Genomic DNA, 5,526 nt, shown 5'->3' on the forward strand with positions numbered 1-5,526 from the left:
AAAAATCTTAATCAAACACACACAGCCCAGCGTCCGAGCTCCATGCCATTGCTTGTGATTGATTCTGGTGGTGAAAGGAGAGGCCAGACCACTTTCAGCCCCGTCTTCCCGAAGCGGCAATGGATGGAGAGCTCTTTACCCGGTGCAGTACCCGGGCTTCCTTATGTGGCTTCGGTCCACCTGCTCGTCCTTGCCCCGGCCACAGAGAGAATCTCGCCGGCCGGCACACATCTCCCTAATGCCCATCCACCCGTCTCCATCCCAATAATGCATCCTTCGTCTCTGTCTCAGTAGTGCTAGCAGCTCCGTCCCTGACATCTCTCCCAGGTCCCAGCCGGCTCTGCGCCACGGCATTCCCGTCCGGCCGCCGCCAACGCGCGCCTCCGGCGATTGTGTGCCGGTAAGTCCCCGCCCCTGTATGCCTAATCCATGTGCGTAGTCAGTACTCCGTAGCAGGAAGGTTACCCAGTCACCGTAGCAAATCGATCGATCAGGACCTAGCCTGCAGTTCAAACCATGGACGACCATGGCATGGCACCGCTCCTCACTGAGAGAGGACGCGCCGTGAGCGCCCCCGCGCGTGCTCCCCTGCCCCCCTCTCCAACCCTTCTCCGCCCGCACTTCAGATCTAGGCATCTAGCCCACACACATGTATCGTGCCCTTGCCAAGTCGCCGGCTTTGGTGCCCTTGCCAAGTCGCCGGCTTTGCCATGTCAGTAGAAGCTAGCTAGCAAGCACAAGCTGCTACACCCTAGCCTAGATAGTCGGATGTTGTCGGGCCATGGGCAAGGTGTCTGCGTCTTCAATCTCTTTGCAACCAAATGAAGCATTCGCTGCTTTTCTAACCACGACATGCATGGTGTCCGATCCGAACAAGGAGTTACCAGGAGGCTACATCTGCTAATTAATCAGAAACATAGTGTCTAATTCTTCCGATCCTTCCTGTTTTCCCATCCATGAAACAGATAGACACCTCACCTGAATTCAATAGATATATGTATGTACACTACTTTTACTACTAATTGTACGTACATCATTCATGGATGCTAATTTGATGCATCGGTTGTTTGCTACTTGTGGTTTTGTTACAGGTTCACACACGCAGACGCAGACATGGCTGGTGGGGTTGAATCTCAGTGGTCCATACGTGTGTTTGAAAGATTTGAGCGTTCTGTGGTGCGACTGAATCATGGAGGTGTTTTCCTTGGCACCGGCTTCGTTGTTTACTGGGACGAGCCCGGGGCGTGCCTCATAATAACATGCCATCATGTTGTTTCGCGTGTACGGATGAATCAAATCCTGGATGCTTATTTCTCTGGGAACACTATACCATCTGCTGTGAGCATAGTTCATCGCGGCAACGACATCAAAGACCTTGCTTTGCTTCGGGTCCAACGCATGTCTAGCCAAGTCACCAGACCTCCCGTTGTTATGGACTTCTTCCAGCATCCAGTGGCACCGGGATGGGACGTTGTTCTGCTTGGCTATAACGTTTTGCGTAATAATTTTATCCTGGAGCCATCAACCTGGTCTGGCCGAATCATGTAATTAACCTGCTTATTACTACTCCTACTATTCAATTCCCTTTTACCTCTGCATGTCATGCCTGGGTTGAGCTACCTAATTGTTGTCTATTTAATGCAGTTCCCCGTCAACCAATACACATATCAAATATAGTTGCACAAGCACTGGAGGCATGTCTGGGTCACCTATTGTCCTGGCAGGAGTAAACAAAGTCGTTGGGGTGCATTTCATGAGCAGTGGATCGACTGGGTATGCGATTTGCACCGAAGCTATAAGAGAATACTTAGAAGAGTATTTACAAATGGTAAACCCTCAAGTTGGAATTCGATTAATTTTGGTAGAACATTAGGGTATAATGATTTTTTTTGCTGCAGTCTCAAACATATTTATTTCATATATTTGCTATAGAACAACCTATCGATCCATGAGCTGCTTGTCATAGCTGCTGAAGCAACATGAAGCAGTGCAAGAGGGTTCGAATCAATGAGAAGTTAGCTAGGTAAATGATGATCTCTTTCCTAAAATGCTCCTTTAAATTCCAGCAATAATGGACACTTAGATACTTACTTGGTAGTTCCATTCAATTAATTGCTACTTTGTAGTAGCATTGTAGTAGTTGAGATATTTCTTCCCAATGACTCCTTTGCACTAGGATTGAACTAGAATTTCCTGTTGACTCCTCTTAGGCATATTCATATGCTATTTTTATGGCACAACCAAATAAAATTTTAATCGTGGTACGGTATCAATCCTACGTTTACGTTTTAGCTGATCCCACAAATCAAGGAGTCTTGCATACTTCACCGCAAAAAAAGGATCGTATACTAATTTAGTTGATGTACCAGCATCTCTTTGCAAGTCAAGAAAATAAGCAAAAACATGCACTCCATTTTGTCAGTTAATATGAGACCTATATAAGTGGTCATGCATATGCCTTGAACATGAGTATAATATATACTTAGCTGTGAAAAAAATAGCATCATTATATTCTTACATTGGACCGTACAGTTGTATTTTCATACAATTTACTCTTTAGTTAATCCCAAATTTTATTAGTTCGTACATAACAGCTAGCTCTAGTTTTAATTAGGAATTGAATATACACTGGAATTTTGTTTGTCGTTTTTATGAACAAGAAACATGTTTTCTGATCAAATGTACACTTTGGTTTGCAGAGAGCAGCTGGAACACTGGATGTTAACTTGGGGATGCAAGATGAAAGGGGGTTTTGTTTGCAGAGAGCAGCTGGAACACTGGATGCGAACTTGGGGATGCAAGATGAAGGTGGTCGGAGATGATCGTGGGTGCAATTTGCACAGCAGCGTAGTTCTAGACTTCCTAGCTAGTTGTAGCAGTATGCTTTATTGTTGAAGACTCTGAAATGCTTAGTTCCTGATAGTTCGTTGGCGTGTGCGCATACATTTCAGATGTTGCTGCAGTTTGGACTTTGGATTATATATGTGGCTATGTTTCCTTAACATGTTAGAGCAAACATGGTTGAGCTGGTGTTGATTCGTTTAGCTATATATTGCAGTTCAGTGCCTTCTTTTACGAAATTAGATGGACAGCGCACGCACGTACGTGGCAGGGCCTAGCATACAATGACCTGATAATATATCTCCCTGTACAGCAATATATGCAAGTTTACAGCTGTATGTGGATAGTACAGTACATTCTTGACATTCAGCCAAATCCAAAACAGAGACAACGTAAACCACAAATTAAGCTGAAATGCCTGCATGCGGTTTTTGCCTTCTTGCTGCAACGCCAGGTCAGTCTCTGCCAACGACAGAGCACATTGTTGGCGTTGTTGGTCGATGCAGAGACTTGATTGAAGAACTATGCTTTTGATCATCCTCAGAAATTCTAAGATTATTCAGATAGCTCTCAAGGTTTCGTACTCGTACAGCTTATTCAGATAGATTCTTGAAAAGAACTCCCTCTGGAAAGATTTATAAGACGTTAAAGAATTCGCAGTTCATTTCTCGCGACGCAACGAAATTTCTTGCGTTTCCCATTTTGCCCCTCCGCTCCCACTCACTGTCTCACTCGCAAGCTTCCCCATTCCCATTTCCCTCGAACCCCCAAATCCCTAGCTAGCTCGTCGCCTCCCTCGCCCGCGTCGTCATCGCTTGCTCTCCGTCACCTGCGTCGTAGTCGCCGGCTCTCCTTCAAGATGGCATTTTTATTCACTGGCGCCCGGATCTGAAGCAGCGGGAGGAGCTGCAGTTGGTACTGGTCTGTATGGTGGTTGGTGGAGAGGAGTGATTGGAGAAGATGATGGTGATGGATTTTTGGCGGCAGCGAGGAGCAGCGGGAGGAGAAGCGGCGGCGAGGAGCAGCGGGAGGAGAGGCTGCTTCAGCGGCGGCGACAAGCTCCTCCGACCACCATCTGCTGCTGCTTGTACTTCCCCGACGATGGTGAGTTGCAGTTGCTGCTTGTACTCCATGCTCTTTTGCTTGTACTGCTAGAGTGGTCGTGCTTGTGCCGCTATGTCTTCTGATGCTGCTAGATCATCTCCTACTCAGAGTAGGAGTAGGAGTGTTAGAGTACATGCAGTAGGAGTAAGTCTTCTGGTACTCCATGTTGTACAATTTGTGACTCAGATCTGGGTCACAATATGAGTAGGAGCAGAGTACTGTACATCCAGTAGTTGAGTGCTTGCTCAGACTAGGATTTCTTTTAGGAGTAGTCTACTAAAAGTCTGAAAGTACAGTACTCTACTGAAAGTACTCCTCGTAAGAATAGTTAAGAGTGTTTGCTCAAAGTAGGATTTCATTTAGGAGTACAGTTGAGCAAGTTTACAAGTTATAGAACAAAATGCTCTACTGAAAGTACTCCTTGTAAGAGTAGTGTGATGCAGTAAATTTACTGTACATTCAGAAATTGAGTAAATTTACAGTAAATTCAGGACTGTAGGAGTACATTCACTGTTTTTTCTCCAAGTGAATAGCATGTGTTTTCCCCATTGGCCATGTGTCATTCTAGAAATAAAATTAGTGCATATCTAATGGTAGTAGATGTGCTTAGCTGAAACTTTAGGAGTGATTTTTGTTAATGTTAGGAGTGATCTTATGCATTTATAATGTTGGTGATCTTTGTTGCAATGCTTTGATGTTGTTAATTTCGGATGGAACCTGAATCTGTGTTGGGTTAACTGGTGCATCATCCTAACCTTCAGCAGGTGTAAATGTTGCCGATTTACCGAAGATGCGGCTCCTGATCATGCATGTGGGTCGTCAAGATTCTTGATGTGGCTGAAGCTCCTGAAGATGTTGATCATGTGGCTGCTGATCGCATGCTGCTGTGTCTGCCTCTTAGCTGTAAGACAATCATAGTACTTGGAGTATTTAATTTTGTTACTCCTTGTGACAGGAATATTGTTGCTTAGAGTATTTGCTTGGAGTATTGTTGCTTAGAGTATTTGCTTGGAGTATTGTTGCTTAGAGTACTTTGCTTGGAGTACTTGTAGGAACATGGGGTAGTGCTTGATCTGGTGCAGTATTTTAAGTACTGTTAAAAATATTATTAATTTAAAATACTTTGTGTGATAGGAATCGAATACTGTTAATTTAAATTACTGCTTGTAGATAGATTAGATGCTTGGAGTAGTACTGCTAGTGTAACTTGACATGTTTAGATGAATAGTGTGTGTGTGTGTGGGGGGGGGGGGGGGGGGGGGGGAGGTGGCATGAGTAGTCTCCTCTCCTTGCTTTTCCTCTTTGTCTCAAACAAACTCTCCTTTACTGTACTATAGCTAAAACAAACTTTCCTTTCCTCTCATCTCCTTTCCTTACCTCTCCAAACACTATCCAAAGAACAACACAACTTGCATATTCCATAACAAACAACTTTCATAAATTATTCAGAAACTCTCAGAAATTTAAAATTCAAAAACTTGCATAAAATTTTAGAAACTTTAAAAAATTATAAAACTCAGAACTTGCATAAAATTTTAGAAACTTCCAGAAATTATAAAATTCAGAAACTTGCATATAATT

At 44.0% G+C, this 5,526-nt stretch overlaps 2 long non-coding RNA genes across 2 annotated transcripts; both read left to right on the forward strand.

The window, feature by feature from the left end:
• Positions 1-218: 218 nt before the first annotated feature.
• LOC120975319 (uncharacterized) lies at positions 219-3,057 on the forward strand. Its single transcript, XR_012180904.1, has 5 exons — positions 219-400; positions 1,092-1,544; positions 1,645-1,828; positions 1,933-2,023; positions 2,700-3,057. It is a non-coding gene; the product is annotated as an uncharacterized lncRNA (long non-coding RNA).
• Positions 3,058-3,555: 498 nt separating this feature from the next.
• LOC120976410 (uncharacterized) lies at positions 3,556-5,064 on the forward strand. The gene is made up of 2 exons (XR_005771803.2): positions 3,556-3,945; positions 4,710-5,064. It is a non-coding gene; the product is annotated as an uncharacterized lncRNA (long non-coding RNA).
• Positions 5,065-5,526: the final 462 nt, after the last annotated feature.

Source organism: Aegilops tauschii, chromosome 3 (assembly GCF_002575655.3).
Source record: "Aegilops tauschii subsp. strangulata cultivar AL8/78 chromosome 3, Aet v6.0, whole genome shotgun sequence".
In the NCBI taxonomy this organism is placed as follows: domain Eukaryota; kingdom Viridiplantae; phylum Streptophyta; class Magnoliopsida; order Poales; family Poaceae; genus Aegilops; species Aegilops tauschii.